The 22,213-nt window shown below is 38.1% G+C and overlaps 1 long non-coding RNA gene across 1 annotated transcript; it reads left to right on the forward strand.

Moving 5' to 3' along the window:
- The first annotated feature begins 2,975 nt into the window (after positions 1-2,975).
- On the forward strand, positions 2,976-16,725 carry LOC138685499 (uncharacterized). Its single transcript, XR_011324782.1, has 4 exons — positions 2,976-3,180; positions 6,812-6,890; positions 8,895-9,176; positions 9,260-16,725. It is a non-coding gene; the product is annotated as an uncharacterized lncRNA (long non-coding RNA).
- Positions 16,726-22,213: the final 5,488 nt, after the last annotated feature.

Genomic DNA, 22,213 nt, shown 5'->3' on the forward strand with positions numbered 1-22,213 from the left:
TTTCATCTTTAACCTCTTCCTTGCTTTCTGTTTATGTTACACAAATACAAAGTTTAAAAGCTTACCAAATGTATATAACTGAGGTGCAGGCAACTGTGTTATATTTATTCTCCTTGTGTTCCCATTGGTTGTTTCAGAAACTCACTCCTTTGAGAGTCAGAAACTTTTTAACTTAGGAGTCTAAATTCATGCTTTATTCTTCATATTGTATGTCTCTTTTTTCCTCACTGATTCTTATTCTGGCTATGCTTCAAGAAAAAAACCTGTACATTCTTCTCTACTTTTGTCTCACTAGATTTGATAAACTGTGTAATTTTGTTCCAGTCCCCTAAGTTTCCTCAAACATGGGGGAGCAGAACTGTATGCATTTTTCATTTTGGATTTGTTATCCCACTGCTGTGTGCAAAAACATGAACAGATTCTCTTGAAAATGCCTCTCCTACTACATCCTGATTGCCTAGACATTTGACTTTTTTTCCTGGAGATTTAGTCATTCTGTGATTGATTAATACAAATTAATTTTTAATTTTCTTTTATTTGGTTGAACTTTATCCCACCCCACTTGATTAGGCATTCAATGCAGGCTACAGCAGTTCAGCTTACATATATATTTATTTTTAACTAGTAAGCCTTGTATGGGAAAGTTGAGGGCTGGTTACTTTCTGTTAGTCATGAGCCCCCTGTGGATTTTATTAATAAATTGTTTGTTGTTGCCATAAAAAACAAAATCACTGACAATATTAAATCACTGATGCCTCTCACCACTTCTTGTCTGTCAGCAGCTGAACTACCAATTCTGCCTGTTAGTAGTGGAACACTTGTTTTGTAACTGCAACTATATTTTACTGATAGCAAAGTAACTAATAGGGTTCTGCTAATCTGAAGGTTCCCTTCAACAGTCCCTATGAACTCAGCCTAGCCAAAACATGGTAAAAAATCTTCCATTTTTTCTCTAACAAAACTTGTAAGAACTAATGCGTCAATGATGCATGAAATTTTATGGATTTTTAACACATAAAAGAGAAACCAACTGCACATACTTGAAAGTCTAAAGGAGTCTCTTAAGATTTGGAATATAGAGAAAATAACCTTAGCCAGTGGTTTTTTCCATAAAGAATGAAAAACAGTTTACAACACTTCAGATAACTCTCCAGTCTGCTGAGACTTAGAGTGCCATTTCATTCAATGTCTTCATAGACATAAATGACACAATAATAATAATAATAAAAAAAAATAATCTCAAGAGGAATCCTAGTAAACATCTGTTGCATTTTGGACTTGAAGTCAGAACCACAAAGACATCAACACAGCTGTAAAATGTCACTTAAGTAGCAGGCCCATGGATTCCTTTCTAGCTGAGTCAATAAATAGGTAATGATTGCATGTTTAATCACAGGTTGAGAAGTTGTGAGTGACAAACAGGACCAGTTGCATATGGAAAGAAAAATCCTACATTACAGGAGGTGGCATAAAAGAACATTCTGAGAGTTTTCCAATTCCCCAGTGAAAGAGTCACTAACTTTCTAGCAGGGAAGGTTGAGTCATCCTGTTCTAAGTGAACTGAACTTTGTTTTGGAGAAATTTGTGCTTTGTAATTGTTTGTCTCTTCATTTTTCATATCAGGGTTTTCCATTTGGATTGGCACTAGAGCTCTCACAATTTGGAGATAGTTAGGGAATAAACTTATAGCACTTGCAATCTGAGCAAAGGAAATAAAATTAATCACTTTCTTTATGCCAGGTTTCTGATCTTACTACTACAACAGGAAAGTTCAAAAACTGATTAGGTAAGATCCAAATGACACAGGCAGAGTATTACTGGAAGGTAAATCTTATCAAGTTCATGCCTAAAAATGAAAATTCTATTAAATAGTATATTTATGTTTGAAAAATTAATCAGATTTAGAATCTCACTACATTTCATAGTTCATGAAATTGAAATAACTGTAAACAAGGTACAAAGGTACAAAGATCAAGTAAAGAAGATGGTATGACAGTAATTGAGAAAAAGGTCTAATGCAACCTCTTTGCAGTGGTGAAGAATTTGAACTTTAGTTTCCAGCTTCAGAGGCTCACATACATTCCAGTAATTGCCATTAAAAACATTTACCTAATCAAAGCAATCTGCACACTAACCAAAATTGACTAAGACATCCCTAAGAACAACTGTTTAAATCAGTATTGATAAAAAATCCTTACACAATAAAAATTGCTCTCTTCCTAAAAAGGTTAGCTTGAGTTTGGCCTTAAAAAAACATATTCCAGTTCCACAATACAGAACATGGATGAAACCTATGGTGGAGAAAAACACAGCTGAAACAAAGTACAAAGGGGCAGGGAGGGATTCCCTCTCAATGTTTAAGCATATCCCCATAGTTAAAATGAACATTGAGGGATGTTACTCAGTTAGGGCCAAATATGATCCCTTGACACCATACTGGCAGGGGGCAAGTTTTCACTGCTATTGCCTTGTGCTCCTTTTGCTAGATGCAGAAAGGATTTCTGAGGTCTTCTCGCATGTTTCACCAGCACCACATTCACTTTAAAACAAAATAAAGATGTTAAACCAGAAAGTTATTTTGTCCTGTATTATAAGAGGCAGAATCTATCATAAATTTTATAATTAAACTATGTTGAAAATTCTCTAAGCATTTCTTAATGTTTAATTGCCACTTTTTTTTACAATGCATTTTTTCTTCATAGAGGGAGAATCCCTAGTGCTTTGGTTCCAAATGCTCCAGCCTTAGAGGATGACAAAATTACAAAGAATAGATGTGGGAAATGCTCAAGACCTCCAAGATGTAACATAGCTTTTTCTAAGATAATTTTCAATTTGTCTTTTTTAAAATGATTCCTAAGAATCTGCATCAAACTTCCTGGCATTCACACAGAATGGGGAGTTTGTAAATTCAAGTGTTCAAGATCAGGTTAGATGGGGCTTTGAGCAACCTGATTTAGTGAAAGATGTCCCTGCCCACGGCAGGGGGGGGTTGAGCTAGATGATCTTCAAAGGTCCCTTCCAACCCAAACCATTCTATGATTCTATGAAGTCTAGAAAGGACAAAAGAAATACACATCTTTCTGCCTTTCACTGTCTGGAATCAAATACTCTGGGACCAGGCACATGAAATTACCAGAGTGAAATTCAGTATGGAAGGAAAAGGAAAGAAGCATCTTCCAGGTAAGATTTAAAATTTTGTTTCTTTAAATGGTTGATATTTGAAGAAAACACTTCAAAGATTTAGAAAGTGAAGAATCTCCCAAGTAGATAACTCTCTGAGCAAAGAGCAAGTACACAACTAAAGAAATTTAATGAATCGTATTTATCACCATCTCAGACTTTTAAGCTTATGCTACCTACAAGCCCATATATGGAATAGAAGAGATCAATGGTAGTTTCCACAGCAGGCTGCAGGAGTAAGTCCAGTGACGTCAAAGATACAGCACATTTTATAACTGAAGTAAACAAATTAATTCTAAGGCCAAAAAAAAAAAAAAAAAAAAAAAATTAGCAGTTGTACAAATATCATCCTATTAACTATTGTTTCAGCAGAGTGGTTGGGGGGTCCAAGCGATGCTTTGGCAAAGCCCTTGCATGGAGGGCTGGCTGCCAAGAGCAGCTGTGCAGTGACAGGTCTGGAATGTCCTCTGAGTAAGGCTGGCTGCAAATCTCTGAGGACTGTGAGGGTGGGAGGTTCTTGAATAGCTTGAGAAATACGAAAGCTCCATTCAATAATAATAATAATAATAAAAATCATTAAACTTAGTCATATAAGAAGGAAACATGAAAATAACCTTGTAACAATGTTGCTGTTTATTCACCCTAGAAAAACAAATTCCGTGTGTGTTCAGTATACTTCCTCTAGGGTTCACTTTTTCCGACGGGTAGCTTTATGAGGGTGGGGTTCAAATAGCATATCAAAATTTAGTAGGTTAAATTGCATTCAGGATTCTGATCTTTCTGCAACAAAATATAGCTTCATATTCCTACAGAGTATAATACAGTATTCCAACTTCCTTACTGGCTGGAATTAGAGCTTTCCATACATTTCAGAAGTGTTACTGTGCTGCATGAACTCCTAATTCTTCTCTCTAGGCTCAATACAAGGGGTCACTGATTGAGTAATGAGGTTAATCACTGTAACATCAGTATAAGTCTACTACTCAGATATATAAAAACAACTTCTGTACTAATGTCCTGCTTTGTTGCTTTGAAATCTAGTACGAAAACATGCATTTCAGCCCAAAGTTATCTTCAGGAAAAAAAATTAAATCTATACCACAAAAGGCTTTTGAAGAGAAGTGACACAGAATAATGGAGAATATATTTACCTGGAGTCTTCCACCAACTCCTATTTTTAACTGTATCATACACCTTTAATTTAAAATAGAAATGAGGTAGTAATTGGGAGCACCTGAACAGAAATTATTAATGTGACTATGGAAAGAAATTATTCTGGGAACCAGAAAGTTTCTGAGTATCCCAAAAAGTGAATGGACAAAAGTTCATGAGCTGCTGTTATAATGTAGTATTGTTTAGATACATATGTTTTAGTTACATAAAACATCTCTCCATCCAGACAATGCTATGAAAATTGATACATCTCAGTGTAATTGTACAGCAGCTTTGTTGAATTAGCAAGAAAAGAGATTTGCTTGCTTTATCATATTCCCATGGGCTTTGTAGGTAAGAATGTCTCATAAGTCCTTTCATACGCAAAGATACATGGAGAACAGGGCATTGGCCTGAGGCTTCACAGATGTACAAAGATGCAACACTAAGTAACAAAACAAAAGTCCCGTTAATGAACTTGAACTACTCTTAAGGCGTGGTACTCTTCAAACCCAGACCAGATATATTCAGGAACAAAGACCCTCATTTAGAAACTGAAGTTCGGTTGACTAAGTTCGAAACTATTGGGAACAAGTATTTAGTGCAGAGTGATCTTCCTCCTACAGGTTTCAATGAATTGTTCCACAAAATTAAATTGTAATAAATTAAATCATAGGGAATTTCTCCTACATTTGATAGAGTGATTTTAAGAACATTTTTCTATAAATTTATGTTCCTTTACGTGCTGCAAGACCCCATGTATCTATTTCGGGCATTTGCAGATGCATCAGCTGATACGCAATCTGTTGAAAACAGCTTGTTCGTGACAAGCCAAAGTACGGATACCTCCATCACCACGCAGTGGCCACCAACCAAGGCCACCAGTGCTATATCTGCAGCTGTTCTTTCCCAAATTCAGATTGACAGTAACTAAAAAGGTATGAGATGTGGCTCCTTTCTTAAAACTGCACCACTGCGTATTTGCAGATTTTTCAACTCAGACGTATTTGCACATATAAGGAGGCTACAGAAGTGTAAAGTTCACTATGTCATTGAAGAGAATTGCAATATTTCTGCTTGCCTTCCCCTTCTACATTCAACACTTGGCTTGGAAGAAGATTATTAGGAGCTTTCTGTGTCATAACACAGCCATCTGTAGGATAAAGCAAAAGAGTGTTTAAACGATGTAGCTGTGTTCAGTTTCATGGGAACAGCAGATTGAGAATATATGTCATAAATTGACCTGAACATTGAGAAACAAGAATTTAATTCATGTTGATTAAATTATTCACTAGTAATTCATTTTACGCTGCCCATTGGAGGGTGATAAATGAAAGTTTATCCTGAAATTGTAAAAAAATATATATATTAGGGAAAATTAATAATCCTTTTGACACAGGATACTTCTTATAATGAGCCATTTCTTATAAGAAGAGACAAGAATCTCTTGTTAGAAGTTTATATATTGAAAATGTCAAAAAATACTTTCTCTCTGTATTCCACACAGGATCATTATTTTCTGAAGGCACTGAGACTATTAATGTTTGCAACATAGCCACATCTTAAAACCTTAAATGCAAGAAAATTCCAAGTTATAATATTAAATATCATCTAATATCTAGTGTCATCCTTGTTTATTCTTTCTAGCATTAGGGAGCTCTATGGGACCTGTACCTCTAATAGGAAAAGAACCACACTATACTCAAGACGTTGGTCTCCAAAATGCTGAATACAACCTCATCAGCACTGCCAGTTTTCCAGCACTGACATCTTCATGCAGGTGCTACACGTGGGAAGTATGTGGTCATAGTTTCAGCTTTGCAGAGAGAACTAATTGACTTTCACACAGGATTTTGATATTTCGAAATCTGGGTCTGTTCCAGTTTGGAACAAAAGCCAAACATTTCATAATTATCTGCGAAAGGCAATAAAGCTTCAGTGTGGGAGCAGGTCATCCCCTAGGCTTCCCCAAAGCATTGGACCTGTGAGCGCTGAGCTCTCTTGAGCCAGGGTAGGAAGGGGGTTGCCCTGGAAGGCAGCTCCTGACGGAGCTGCTCCGGAGCTGCACCCTTCAGCTGCCAGAGCCCCAGCTCCAGTGCAGCTCCCCGGCTGCCTGCCGTCTGGGGGCAACAGGGGAAAGTGCCAGGGTTTCAGCCACACATTTCAATCTGTCTGAACCGGCAAAGTCCTACCAGAAAATGTTCTGTCAGAACTTTTCCAGTCTGTTCCATTTGTAATTAAAGGCTTGGGGTTTACTGTAAAGGAGATTACTGGGCTGTGTGGAGCACGCTCCTGGGTAACAGCAACAGTGCTGTCATTTGGGTATTAAAAAAGCATGCGTGGCGGGGGGTTCCTGGTCCTCTCCATCCCAATTCTGAACCATATTAAGTACCAAAAAAATCCCCTCTTGCTTTAGAATTCCTTCCCATAACTTAAATAAAGGTTAAAATTGCTTATAACCTCTTCCACGCTGGCACAGGATTCTGAGAAGAAACCGCATCAGAAAGGGCCTCAGTCTGCAGCAGGAGCAGTAATGAGAATGGCCTGGATCAGAGCAGGTAGGCAGCAGCTGAATCTTGGTCATGCAGAGCAGTTTGTATAACATATGACAGAAATTTCTCTCTTGTGGTAGTGAAGGAGAACTGTTTCAGTGCACTAAGAATAATTAAATACAACTTTTGTGAAACTAATGCTCATATCTTCACAAACCTTTAATGCCAGTATATTGTTATTTAAGAGTGATGGTTATGAACACTTGAATATGTTCTTTCTCCTCACAAACTAGAAAACTGGCACGGCCCAGCAGGATGCAGACTGAAAACACACAAGCCAGACGGCCTTTAGAGCCATGCAGTTCCTTCCATGTTCTTTTTAACCTTTTGTTTCATTGCTGTTGATACATTGCAGAGAGAAAGAACAATAGACTATGAAGTACACAGATCTTTGGGATACCCAGCAAAATTCCTCATGGACAGCCTAATGGAATCCTTTTCTTTTTTTGTTTTCTGTTAAAAAGTGAAAAATAGTGAGATGAAACTTGTAAAAATAGAAGATTAGATTCTTGATCAAATAAATGTGGCAGTGAAAAGTGTCTCCTTCTCTTGAAATCTTTTGTCTTTTTCCAGGAACACAGTTTTTATTTTTAGTTTGGGGACTGTTTGGTGTTTTTGTTATGTTTTTGGGGTGGTTTTTTTGTTTTGTTTTGGTTTTTTTTTTCTTTTTCTGAATAGAAAGTCACATATTTTAATAGAGAAAAAAAAAGAAAAAAAGAAAAAAAAAGAAAAAGCTTTTCTAGTGCATAGGCCTTACCCAAGCTAATGTATGGTGTTTGTAATATAAGATGTATATAAGACGTATATTGGGAGCAAAACAGCCAGTCACGAAACAGGGAACACTAGAAGATACTCTATATCAAAGGCACAACCCATCTTAGTGCAGGATGGTGCAGAACCTGCTCTCCCAAAATGCACATGGCATTAATTTGCTGTCTACCACAACAGGTTACCGAATAATCCCTTGCCGAGTTGGCCAATACACATAAGGTCACAATGGAAACATATTTCTGCTTGTACTTCAGACTTCTCAGTGTGGGACATTGGTCAGAGTTGCAAGAGACTGAGATAGACTAACAAAAATAGTGCCCCATTAGCTTGCAATTGCTCACATATGCTCGATCAGAACTTGCTTGGCCATGATCAGAACTCAGTGTTCCTCACATGTACATACATAGTTGTCCCCCTAGGCCACACTTGTCTCTTTCTAAGTGCAGTGATAGGGGAGGGGGGGTGAGGAGGGAACAGCACCCCACCCAGAAAAACAAACTGAGAGCAGAATAGGCAAAGCTGTTTGCCAGAGTAATGTCAACAGACATCCGGAGCAGACTGTGGCTTTCAAGTAAGGGCCTAGATTTGATAGAGCTACACTACTGAAGTTGTACCAAAGACAAAGTTTTACCAGTTTAGACATCTTTCCTCCAGGCACCCACATAACAGCAGCTTTATTTCTCTTTTGTGGGCACATATGGTGTGATCTCTCCCATTCTTGCCCAGTGAAGAGCACCTATCTGTCCTATCCACTGCTTTTCACACAGCAGCTATGTCCTCTTACCAAAGAAAGTGCATCTCCTCCCCTGTAAGACTGACTAAGTTATGGAGTTGCTTCATGGAGCTGTGTTCAAGATATTAATAGAAGAAATGGCATAAGACTTTGGGGAAGGCTCTGAGCACTTTCTATGGAGTTCAGACACTCACCTCCTAAGCAAACCTTATTACATACCTGAGATGGATGAAGAGAATATGGCTAACAACAATTCAGCTCCTCTTTTATGTCATGTCAAATGACCTCACAAAGCACTGAGGTGTCTGTAGATGTGGTGGAGGTGGCGATGGTGTGAGTTTGGGCTTCGGTGGAAGGAGAGTATATCCCATGCTCTGCCTTTCACCCAAGTTGGTAGTTTCAATGCTTTGCTACACCTTTCATAGCCAGTTGTTCTTTAGATTCTTTATGAGTTTTTAGTTGTTTTATGTGCATACCTTGCTGTTTTTCATTAACTTTCCTGTCAGCTGCTTGAAATGGGCTGTAACCTCAAGAGTGACAGTCACCATAGGACTAGTGGTTGTGTCCAGCACAGGATCATTACAGGACTAACACACTACACTGTAGAAGTTCACAGGAAAGAACCACTGAGGAGGTTTTGTGAAGCATTTTGCATCCCGGTGCAGCCCTGATGAAGCTGAAAGATAAGTGAGGTTCCTTGGCATACAGTAAAATACACTGGAGTAACTGGTGGTTTCTGCTCATGAGATAGCACCTCGTGGGACTCCAGACCAGTGGGGATGACAGAAGTGAGTAAAAGCAGTCCTCCTTATTAGATGAGAGATGTTTAACTGTGAATTGCATTACTTAAACGAGATGTTTTCTTCCACAGAAGTTAATAGAAGTGCAAATACATTGCCTCTGTGCCCTGAGATCATCTGAGCTGAAACGTGATGGATATAAATCCTAACAGGAGCTAGCTGAAAAAGCTTATAGCTATGAAATGCTTGACTTACTATATTGTTTTCCCAGAAGAGGAATGGCGTCAAAGGAGAAATATGGTAGAAAGTGTGCTAAATATAATGTCTAAGTGCTGCTGAACTGACGAGACACAGGTAGTCTCCTTTGGCCCATCCTGTTTAATATCAGTGACAATAAAAATGTAATAAAGATGATGTCAGGCTAACATGAGAGCAAGTTTGTTCACAGAACTGTGATAGCATGCACAGGGAATCCAGAGCAACAGTGAGTCATTCTGTTGAAAGCAAGTAATGATGAGAGGGTTGAAGAAAGGGAAACTTTCTATACAATTTCTTAGCAATGTGGAGTGGGAGGAAAAAGCCACCCCAGAGGACAAACCAATGCAGACTCTAAAACGGAAAAAAGTAAGAAATGTTTATTTACTGAAACCCGTCAAGTTGAATTCCAGCTTGGCATATGTCTCCCCTCCAGACCCCCTATACATAGGAGAAGAGCACTTATCCTGTGATGTATAGCTGGGGATGGGGGGAGAAAAATACAGAAAAAAACATGGAATGGGGACATGAAGTACCACATACTTAAACCATTTTGGATTTCTTCCAAGAAAAAGCTTTGGCTTCGTGCTCTGAGGCCCATATAAAGTAATGAAATTCTCCCCATCCTCCAAAAAATATATCTGAGGACAGTTATGTGAACTTACAGAGCTTTAAAATAACTGCACTTCCATTGAATTGGGATCTTGCTACTTAGCATAATAGTATTTTTTCAGGCTATCAAGAAAATGTTTAGAAGACTATATACTATTGATTCTGGTGAGTAATGCCAACAAATAGACACACACACACACACACAGAGATTTACACACAAGCACTGTTAGGCTTCTTTGCCAGGATGGTTGCCAACTGTGGAGATCTAATTATTTATCAAGCTGTTCAAGCTTGCTTTCTTGTATACCCATCTCTACCCATCTGAACTCCTGTTTCTTATATTCTTCTAAAATTAAAAGGTCACTGGGGCCACAGCTAGCATCTTCTTTGAGGGTACAGCATCTAGCAGGGTGAGTGTCCACAAAAGATTATGGCTTGTAGACATGATAAAAAATCAGCAAGACAACCATGAGTTGACACTAAAACACACAAGTTCTAATGAGATTTCTTCAGTTTTTAGTGACTATTTAAAAGAAAACCAAACAAAATACTACTCTTCCAATGCTATAAATGATCACAATTTTCTTAAGGTGCCACACATTTTTCAGAAATGTGGTAAACCTCTTGCATACTTAGACATCCTTCACACTCTGAGGGATAAATGTCACCTACCTAGAATGTCTGTGGCTTCTAGATATAAAACATACATTTGAAATATGAATATAGTAATATATATAAATATCATAAATACACCTTTGTATATTAGACCATGCTTTTATAAAGTTTATATATGATTTTCTACAGCTCAATTGTTTTTAGCTTCTGGATTTTAAAATTAGATAAGGAAAATCAGGGTGTTAGTCAAAATGCTGGAAATGAGGGCTTCACTATGAGTGCACCACATGATTAGTATATTTTATATGGCTTTTTAATTGACATTTTTTTCCTAATGGGTGTAAGCACTGTTACATTACATAACAGCAAGGATTCCCTGACAGGAAATTGCACCTGTGATGAACAACTCTGATGAGAGATTTCTACTAATGTGATAGAAATCACATTAATGTGAACACATTAATACTGCAAGAGAAAATGCAGCTAGCCTTAGAATTTATTATATGAGATGCTACTCTACTGGTAAAAAAAAAAAAGACATTCAGTAGGAATTCCAAGTCACTAAAGGCTTACTATTTAAGCAAGTGCTGCTTTTTGAACACTTGCTGAACGTGCAGATCCTGAATCAGAGTGTAACCCTCTGCCGTATTTCCTTCAAATCAAGTCAATGTTTCTCTCTTTATCTAGAAAAGAAAAATTATTGTAGATTGGGCAATTTCCTAAGAGTTTCAGGGATGAAGAGAATCCAGATATATCAACAAGGCAAGGACAAGTGTTTCTCCAAGTTGTATGGAAATCAAGCACCTGCAGCTTCGTGCTGTCTGAAATACAAAGATGTTCTGATAGGATCTCTTATTTTACTTGGCTTGTGGGCTGTGATCAATCTAAAAATGCCTGAATAGCACCTTTGTTCCTGTTCTAGCAATACTTGCATGCTTTTTGAAAGGTTGGCATTTTAAAGGTCATGGATGAATAGGTTAATGAATACCTTTATAAAAAAATTGTGTTTGTTTAAACACCTATGCAGCTTTGAAAAATCTCAATCGTGACAGTACTCATGCTCCTCTCTCCTGCAGGCCAACTTTTTTCTGCTTTGTTTTTTATCTTCTGTGGGTAAAATTACTTTTATCTTCTTCACCAAGCCGTGAATGTTGCAGTAAAATCTGCACTGGTGATTTTCTTGTTTATCTTTTTTTAAACTAGATTCTCACATGAAAAAAGCATACTGTACTTAGCAAAAAGATGAGGTTGAGCAAAGCCAAGTCAAGTATCAAGTATTGTAACATTCTCATCCAAATTAATTCTCACTCCTCATCTTGCTTTTTACATCTGTTGAAATATGGTTTCTATTATGGTTTTGGAAGATTTCCATTTACTGTAAGTTTCAGACAGTATTGATGAGGTCACTGTTTACTTTGAATAGCTCTTTGATAGGAAAAATGAGAGCACAATGGAACGTTCAGGAAGCATGGCATGTAATACATTATTAAATTAATCATATGGGAGTTGTATAGAAATGTAACCTCTCTATAGCCTTAGGGCATAGCCTTAGGGGACAGCTGTCCCACAACTCCCCACGACAGCGGGTTCTCGTGTAATTGCAACAAGTGATGTTGCTTATTGATAGATAACAGCCATGGGAATTCTGCCTGCCAAAGCCACTGCGTACAGCTGTATAAACCAGATAAGCAGACTGGAGAACAATAGGGTAAGGTGTGCTATCCCACACACACCCTTTTGTAGGATATTTCTGCAGCTAATACTTAGGTAGCAGAAGACACGCTCCTCGTATTAACTGGAAGTGGCTGAAACATGCAAGACCCATGCTTCCCTGATAGGCCCCTGAGAACAGACTTGGATTATAGTCAAAAGCCTTATCTAGATGTAAGACATGATTAGACATTTAAGTTGAGGCTTCAGAGTCAGTTTGCGGTTATGTGCTGTTACTGAAGAGGTCATCACATTGCTTCCATGTGCCCAGCCTCATCTTTTAACTCTCCTCACTGGGAGCCCTCCAGCAGTTGTACTGCTGTGGTGGGTCAGATAAGCTCACTGATTTGTCTAAAAGCTGACTCTTTTTTGCAGTTTTAGTTTAGCATAGGGGATTGATTTATTTATTTTTTAATGTCAAAAATACTTGAGAACATCAATTGCATGTAAGCAGAGCCCCAGTGTCATCATCTGGTAACTATATCCCATGTAGTCAATGGAAACATCTGAAGTGTGAAGTATTGCTGTACTATATTGCTCTGCTAAAGTACAGATACAAAAGGATACTCATGCAGCAAGCATATTTCATACAGCTTCTAATTAATTCACATACTATGAGGTGCGCAGTGAAGATCCCCTATCTTCCAGGGCTTATAACTTCTTTATTTGAAGAATCACCTTTTAACTTTTGAGATAACCTGGCAGCTAGCTGATGAAATGGCCATACTTGACAATCACATAACAAACAAAACCTCCTTTCTTCATAAGAATATAAATTTGGCTGAAGTGAGTTAGCAAGAATGCTACAAGACACTGGCTTTTGAATTATGTGTAAATGATTCTGTTATGGGAAAAAAAAAAAAAAAGAAGGAGCAAATAAATCTAGTTTCTCTGTATAGTATATTCTTATTATATATTAAGGCAGTTCCAGGACCATGGTTTGGGTTTGTTAAAAGATATTTTAATGAAAATAATTTTTTAATTTGTCACTTTTGCTTGCCAGAATGCTTCATGCTTAACATGGACTGCACTTGTTAAATACTCTAAATGAAATTTGTGTCCAACACTTCTTTCAAAATGCTGTGTAAAAATATCCTGTTATCCTTTGTCTTTTATGTGCCAAAGTATGTCCGTCAATATGTAAAGCATGCATGTATACTTACATCTCAGAAATTTTTTTTAGTGGTAAGTTTCATGCACTCTTCAGGATAGCCTGTGAAGTGCTGTACATGGCAATCTTTCATAAAAAATAATTATTTTTCTTCAAAACAGTAGTGATTTCCATTTTTGTTTGTGGCAAATTACAAACTGCTCTGTACTTCTAAAGAATTAAGTTTAGATCCCTACATGGTGAAAACCAGGTATACTGCTTCAACTAAGAAAATTAACTTTGGTATTTAAAATAAATCATCAGTAATGTAAATATAGAAACACACTGTTAAAGTGTAGCCAAGAAAAGTATATTTAGAGGCAAACATTGAAGAAGCAGCATAAACAAGACAAGGATATTTCATGTGAAGCAAGGCCATGAAGAAGCTCCATCTGTAAAACTACACCTTTTCTGGGAGACCACAGATCCTTAGGGATATGGAGATTCTTGAAGTAGTTTGAAAGGAAGGCTGATGGATCTGTTGGCACATACACGAGCACACCTGCACTGTAAAGAGTTTTAGTGGAAGTAAGATTATTTTCATAATTTGAAATTTTCAAGATATATATTTAAAGGATAGAAAACTTCCAAGGAAAAAAAGTTTGATTTCCTCCAAATAATATTATTAAATCCTGAATATGTGCTTGTGTATGTATGCATATACAGTCAGAGGCATACACAGTTATGCATGCCTAGATGTAAAAGGAAATATGATCTTAAGCATAAAGAAGTATCACCAAAAGTTTTTAGGATAGTGAACTAGATGAGAAAAATTATTAAAGGCAATGTATTTCAGGTGAGACAAATTCAGTTTTAAATCTTTTGGAAGCAAACAGTACCTGTAGCAAAGGTAAAGGAGCACATAGCTTTCTTCAAAAATCCATTTTGATTAATTTAAAAAAATGCATGAAATGTAGCTGATTCTTGCTACTAAGCTCCTCTGCTGTAGTCATAGGAAAGGAAGAAAACTGGCATGCTTAAACACAAATTTGGCTGCATTAGTAGGAAATCTACTGTAGTCATAAATGGAAAGTATTCAAACTAAAATGTCAGTAGTAGAAGATGACAGGAGTCAGTGTTAGAGGCCCAGATTTGAAATATTTACACAAATATAACGTAGACAGCGATGTGGAAAGCAAAGTCTACCAAGTCTGCAGATAGCACTTAATTAGCAAGTACTGCAAATAATGAAGGAATGTACACTCAGAAATCAGAGACCAAATGGAGAAAAATCTTGAATTGTCAGGTGAGAGAAGCTCTATTTACAATGGAGTTTTCAAAAGGCAACATACAGAACAGTTTTAATGTTAAACTTCTGTGAAACATTTAACCTTTAAAAATTTTGGTAATAAGTAAATACATAGTTGTTGCTGTTGGTTGTTTTACTGTGGGATTTTTTCTCAGAGGATTTAGACTTCTAGCTCTAACGAGTGAGATACAGAACTGGAGTCATTCCCCTGTCCCTTGCAGGAGCTTTGGCCTAGAGGCACCAAAACACTTTGGCATCTACGGGGATTTTGACAAAACAGAGCCCCAGACCCCTATGTGACTATTCCACAAAAAAGAATCTACCAATGAAGTTCCCCATGGTGTCTCATGGTCTGCTTCTCTGCGTGCTCAGCACAGCCTCTACTTGGGCAGCAAGTCAGTAGGGAGCTGCCCTCTGCATCTCACACACCATGCTGAGGCTCATTCAGAACCAAGGAGGCAGAAGGATGTTCCCATTCCCTCTTCAACAGCTTAGTTCCCGATAGGTTCAAGAGCCAACCAAGGTAGCTGGAGAAATGGGTTCTTTACTTGTGCAAGGATGTTTCTAGAATCATTGAAATGCTGACTATTTCAACCTCCTCACAGCAGACCTAGCTCAGATCAGCTGTGGCTGTGTTTAGTCAAATCTTGAAAATCTCCAGGGGCAGAGATTGCCACCTTTTCTCTGGGTACCTGTTCCAGGGCTGTGCTACCTCTCAGGCTGCAGTTTGCACTGTCTTCCTCTTCTTATGCTGACTACCACTATCGAGAAGAGTTTGACTGACATTTTCCTAACTCCCCTTCACGTAGTTGTAGGCTGCGTTTAGATCCCTTTCACAGAGGAGCTTAAGAAGCCCTTGCTTAGCCAACAAGGTCTTTAGCTGAATTTCCTCATCTTCCTGTGCAACAGAATAGTTTGTTCCTGAGCTCTCAAAGAGTTTTCTTTAAAAATCAGTCAGTTCTCTTGGGCACCTTTTCCCCTCATGGCACCATTCTGCCTAGAAATTCCCTGCATAAGCCAAATTCTGCTCTCCTAGGCTGCTGCTTCCCTTCCCAGCCTTCATCCAGACCCCGGACTCAGTCATGTCATGGTTGCTGCTGCCCAAGCTGCCCTCTCTGACTGCATTTGTCACCAGTTCTTCCCTTTTTTGAGCAGCAGGAAAAGTTGAGCATTGCACCAGTTGGTGTCTCTAGAATTTGCACTGGGAAATTATGGATTATATCAGCAGTCAAAACAGTGTCCCTAATATTAACATTCTTTAGGCTGCTTCCTGTTTAGAAAATCAATAAATTTGGGTTAATATTTAATGAAAAAATGTAAAATGCTGCTATAAGTAATATAGCATTGCAGATGACTGTCATGCTTTAGAGCTTATTCAGATAACATGTAAATCTTAAGCTGTGCAATCTTTTTCCAAAGACTGTTACAGAGAGTTCACTTTGAAGTGCTAATATTAAAATAAAAGGGACCGTACACATGATTAAAAAGTTGGAATTTTGTTTATGATTTAAAATTTAACTGAGTCAAATCCTACATATGTCAAAACTTTCTTGTACACAGCCTATAACTACATCACTATCTTTTTCTTCCTCCATAAAAAGTAACCTTATCTTTGGGAGGTGTATGAGAAGAGGGTTTTGGGGGGAACTGTACTGCCAGCAAAGGATACCATTTTCTCGCTATCATTACACAGACAGACAACTTCTCCTAGAGAAACCAGACTGCTGTTAAAAATTCAAAGAAATACTGAGAGTCAATGCCATGTAGTAGTTATAGCCTAGAAGCTGAGAAACATAATTAAACCCCACCTTCACTAAGGGTATGGAACTACCCATTTGCAGACCAGTTAACATCCCTGACACTTTAAAAGACTGAGAATACCATAGCAGTACCTCTGCTATGCAGTATCCTATTGCTTTGATGTCTTGTGCATCTCACAGGCATTCCAGGGAGTCCCCCAGCCTTGGAGCGCATTTTGCATTGACATAGATTTTATTATCAGCAATCAGACAGATGAAAAATTTGTAACAGGCAACATCCAAAGAGCATCCTGCTCCTTGCTGTGTTATTCCAACTTTATTTCACTAAGTCCCACTGATTTTGTAAATGTAGTAATGCAGCGGTAGACCAAACCGTAGAGCGGACTAAGCAAAGAAAACACCCAGTATGTGGCAAGTTAATGAACAGAGTTCTGAGATCAGCTGCTAGCTCTGGCTGCATCTGTGCCGTCATCTTAGCCTGAGGTTTGAACTTACACTTGAGCCCAAATTTCTTAATCATCAGATCTGACTGCAAGTTGGCTTTTATTTGCTCTCTAACTGAGAAAGCCAACTGGCTTTCCAGGTAGGGAAATTTAGGCACTACTTTGCATCTGTTCTGGCAGCAGAGATAATATGACTCCAGACAATTTTGTTAGTGAATTTATGTCCAAATTTGAGCAGGTCTACATAAGGTGACACAGGTAGATGTATTGTTACCAGCCTTTAAAAATACTGTAATTTCAAAGACTTTAGTAATGAATGAATATGTGACCAAAAATATCATCCACACCTTTTACTTATTACTGTCTATTTGCAAAAAAAATTGTCTTGTCAAGGCTTGAAAACATTCTGTCACGCACTTACACATGGGCCCTAATGTTCTTCTAAATTATTTCCCAACACAACATGTTTCTGCTTTGAAATGCACTACAAATATCATCCTCCAATTGATAATGGCTGCCCTGGTAGTAACAGTAAACAAAACCTAACAAATTTCTGTCCAGAAATTACTCTCCAAACAAATTATCACAGGTTCACACACAAGGCAAAATCTCACCCTTTTAAGCTCACTCTGAGCTCTCACATTCAGACCATGTCTAAGTTTCTTTCCCCATGCTACTACTAAGATAATCTTTCTTTTACAACTGGACACCTGCAACTTTCACTCAGACTCTTTCAACCTCGTGAGTTTGTTGTCTTTCTCTTGGAACTTGAAAATGCAGTAGTTTCCCTACTGCAAAGGTTATCCTCTCACCCATCTATGTTACCTGTATCACCCATCTCTTTGGCTCCCTCTGCATCATATTAAACTGCAAGACTCCTCATTCACTCTATTTTTTGGGTCCTGGTTGCTATCTCTGTTCATGATTGAATGCTGCTATGTTTCCAAAGAAGCATATGCATGATTTTTCTCAAGGTAACCCCTTGTACTTGCAAAGGTCTCACATTATTTTCCTCCAGGCTGCTTCTAGGGCTCTTCTGGGCCACCTTACTCAGAAGAAAGTTTGGCAGTGCTTCGCTGCTTATGTGCTTGGCCCCTTGCTTGTGCTGTTGATCTATAGTTTACATTCCATTCCCCTTTCTTTAGGTTTGTTGCTTTATGACTCACAATTAGATTCAAAAATCTCTCAGGTGTGTGTTTTCTCCTTTTGTTTCATGCTTATGTAGTATCCAGTATGATATTTTCATGACTAGGCCTTCGTATATAAAAAGCAACGTGTAGCAAGCAGTTCATTTGTGTAAACAGAGCATTTGTGACTGTTTTGTTCTGGACTAATGGATCAGTACGGAAATTGGATAGTGATATTTGGATGGCCCTGGGATGCAGGAAACAGTAAGGCACACAACTCTGAGGATGCAGCCTGTCCTTCAGAATCAGGCTGGCTGCTCACACAAACATAAAGGGAGGTAGGTGTGAAAATGCATTTTCTTTTCATGATGAAAATAGTCATTCAGGCTGTCAGTCTGCAGTGGTACCAGGAGTCTTAAGTTTAGGCTAGCATATCACATGGTAGACCCAAACACATCCCACCTGATGAACCTGTTTCCCTTGGAGAGCAGTGCACTTCATCTCCACTCAGCACCACATGTTCCATCGTTTTCTAAGCAACCTGAGATGTTGAATAGGTGTGCAGATGTCAAGCAGTCAGGTGAACCACGTCCAACAAAGGAATATACAAAATGGACTTTCATCCAATACTCTTGGCAGCAGCTTGTTTGAGATTTGCAAGAGTTGTTAATTCCCACCCTGGTAAATGTCACTATTTCTGCAAGCCCAAACAGATGATTTTGCTGGTTGGGCACCTAAAGGGGCAATCCCCTGCTTCCAAGAGAGTTTAATCAGTCCTACAAAATGGAACTGCTTCACATGGCCACACCGAGGGAGGCCTCCCTGGGCAGACCCAGGTGGAAGAGCAGAGCTAGGGATGCCTTCCAGCCCTTAGCAGCACTTCAGATGTGTGCCTTGGGTGAGACCTGTACGTACTGGCTCAAAAGGAGCTGTGGTGCACTCTGGTCTGCTCCCCAGGCTGGACCATGGAGAGGCAGGACCCATCGCAAGCAGGGTCTGCCCAGGCTGCACAGTCCCAGTATAGTCTTTTGGATCAGGAACTTGAAATTTAGTGGGGTTTGTCCTGTTAGGGAGTACTTCAGTGGCTTGGATAGCATTGGTTTATAAATGGGTGAAACGTCCTTTTTTTTTTTTTTTTTTTTTTTTAATTCCCCCTTTCCTTTTTACCTGGGTATGGAACCATGCATATTTCTGAACAGTTGAAAATGCTGCAGGACAAGAAAATGATTCCCAACTAGCTCTGATTAAAAACACTTATTGGGGGGCGGGGGGGAATCTTACTCTAGAAATTAAGCCTATTTCTATATCTTGATCAATCATAAGGAAAAATATGAAACACTTCCAGTCTTCTGCTTTACATTAATAACTGGCAGCAGATATCTGCTTTTCCTTACTTCATAATTCTTGAATTAATACTTCTAATCTAAAAATGTGCCCTTGGCTTTTACTCACAGATCAAGAAAATAAACAAATAAAAAACAATGCTGGCTTACTGTGTTGTTTTTTAATGACAATTAAAAACAATCCGAAACTCACAAAATGTTGATGTCTGAGCAATAAATCCAATAAAAGAGAAAGTGGGTCAAACTGAAGCCATCTAAGGCTCATCTTGAAGTTAATCAGGGTGAATAATATTTTCCTTAGTAATAGTAACTATTTTCCTGTTGATGGAACAGTATTATTTTAGTTTGCATGTTTGATTATTGGTTGAAATGATTTAGGCTGATACAAGCTCCAAAAATGACAGTTTTGCACATGAGTTCAGACTGGTAAACAGAAAAAGAAAACAAGAAAGAGGATGAGGGATTAATAATACAGTCCTAAGGCTACATGATCAGTAGAAATTTCCTTGATAACAAACAGTTGTTTTGAGGGTCCTTGTCCTAAGGCATTGATAAGCTGGAGCTGTTTTTAAAAAGCTCTCTGGCAGTCACAAGGGGAACAAAATGCTTATTGATCTTAGACTGTCAGTAATGTGATGTTTGCAATGAGACAGAAGAGCACATTATTAGACAAGAGTTTGTTGAACAAAGTGCTTACACCTTTTTACTCGAGGTGCTCTCAGTTTATGATACAGACTATATCCTATTAAATAAAAATCACTGCTTGTCTTTCACAAATAAACATATGTTTGCAGCTCTGATTAGGCTGATGATTTATTATAATTAAACGTTCGCTTTTTTTTCTAGCAATGGTTAACTTAGACCTGTCCTGGCTACGGAGGCTATTCATGAAAACCACTGCTATGGTATGAACCAATACAAAATTGAAATAAATGAAAGTGTCAAATATGCCCTAAACAAATCCAAAAGAACCACAAATCTGAACATTTGTCATTCTCGCCCTGTAATTTAACTGAACTTTTCAGCTGTCTGTACTAGGTAGATAGTTTGAGAATAAAATGGCTCAAGATACAACTGCAAAACAGTATTCTGTAATATAGCATTGAGGGTTAACAGACTAACAAAATATTTAGCTCCACAGTTTTATTTTATTGTTGCCTCCTGTGCAATGGAACTACTAATTATGAACATCAATTAACATAGGGAGTCTATTTCTTTCATAGAATTGTCTGGGAAAGGATGAAACACTGCTAAAAATCTGTAAAATGAAAGTTTATGGTGACAGTTTTAGGGTACAAGTAAAAATTTTAAACTAAATCCTGAAGTCCCAATATGGAGCAGGAAATCAACAATGTATTATCAATTTCAGTAGAAATTAACTTAGTGCTGTGGAACAAGTGACATTTCATGGCCAACAGGGAGGTCATTACATTTTTCCACCCTGAAAGATTTCATCTGTACAGAATTTCCACCTTTTCTCAACCTTTCATTAATCCTTCCAATCACATGCATTCTTCATCTCCTTTCTACAGACAGTACTTTGGCCAAGACCAATGGCTTTTATGGACCAGGTTTTGGACCCAAGCTATGGACTCTAGGATCTTTTTAGCAGACTATATTTACATGTAAGATTACATTCTTTTGTAAAAGCAAAACAGATTATCAAGTTTGTGGCATTGTTCTGTAAGTCTCTGTGTATCCAAAGGAAAAAAAAAATCTTATCGATTCAGAGTTAGTTTCATTTCACATAGTTTTAGAAGTCTAAAAATAAGGGCCATGGTCTCAGCTACTCATTTGAACTCAGTGGGGACCACCAGAAACCCTCAGAGGTTCTTTGAAGGACTTGCTCTTTGAAGCTGTGTATGTCTCTTGCCTGACTGTAGAGAGTGCTAAAGGGATTATCCTAGGCTCAATGGATACATCTTGGATAGCTAAAGTTAGATGAGATTAATCCCATCATAGCAGTCCAACATCCACTGTTCAAAGTACTCACTGATAACACAGCCCCAGCTTCCCACTTTATAAACTGCTGAGTCTTTGCAGCAGAACAGGATACATTCAGATCCATTATTGTCCAAAAAATCAGCCATGGTTAAAAACATGGGCCACACAGTTTTATTTGTATCCAACCAATATGAAAGTAGCTGGGGTAGTTCCAAGCATAAACTTTCATGTTTATTTCTGCTTTCAAGCATACTGTATCTGCATTTTTTTTAAAAAAGTATGGTTAGCATAAAGGTAGCCTGGTTTTAAGCTGTCCCTTTGTTTTTGTTAAATGGACCAGCTGGTCAGTCATATCAGAAATTTGTTTATTAAACACTGTTAACAGTTTTTGAAAGCTCATATGCTATGATATTTATATTACATTACTTGATGCTTTACATACTGCTGCAAACATTCTCATTAAACACAAATCAGAAGCAAATATTAGTGAAGGATTTTTAAGTTGCGCAAAGGCATCTCTATATACAGAGCATATGGCTGATGTGATCAGCTTCTCAGAGACAGGACCTGTGTCTGTTAAACAACTTTTCCTCAGATGTTATTTTATGATACCTTAGAACTGAGTTCTCCCCTTCTTTATATTGTTTATATTTGTGCAACTGTGTGGAAGACAGTATGGTTGAACTACTGCTGCTTAACCCAGCAGCTCTTTCTGTCTGTATTGCCCTCTTTGCCTTCCTGACAATCTGATCAGGTCAAACATTTAACCTCGCAGTTCAGAGATCAGCTAATTCTTGCCCTCATTTGACCCATGTGAACAATAATAAGACCCCATTTCCAATAGTCTTTGCCCTAACCAACCCAGCTACAATGGCAA

This window comes from Haliaeetus albicilla, chromosome 5, assembly GCF_947461875.1.
Source record: "Haliaeetus albicilla chromosome 5, bHalAlb1.1, whole genome shotgun sequence".
NCBI classification, from domain to species: domain Eukaryota; kingdom Metazoa; phylum Chordata; class Aves; order Accipitriformes; family Accipitridae; genus Haliaeetus; species Haliaeetus albicilla.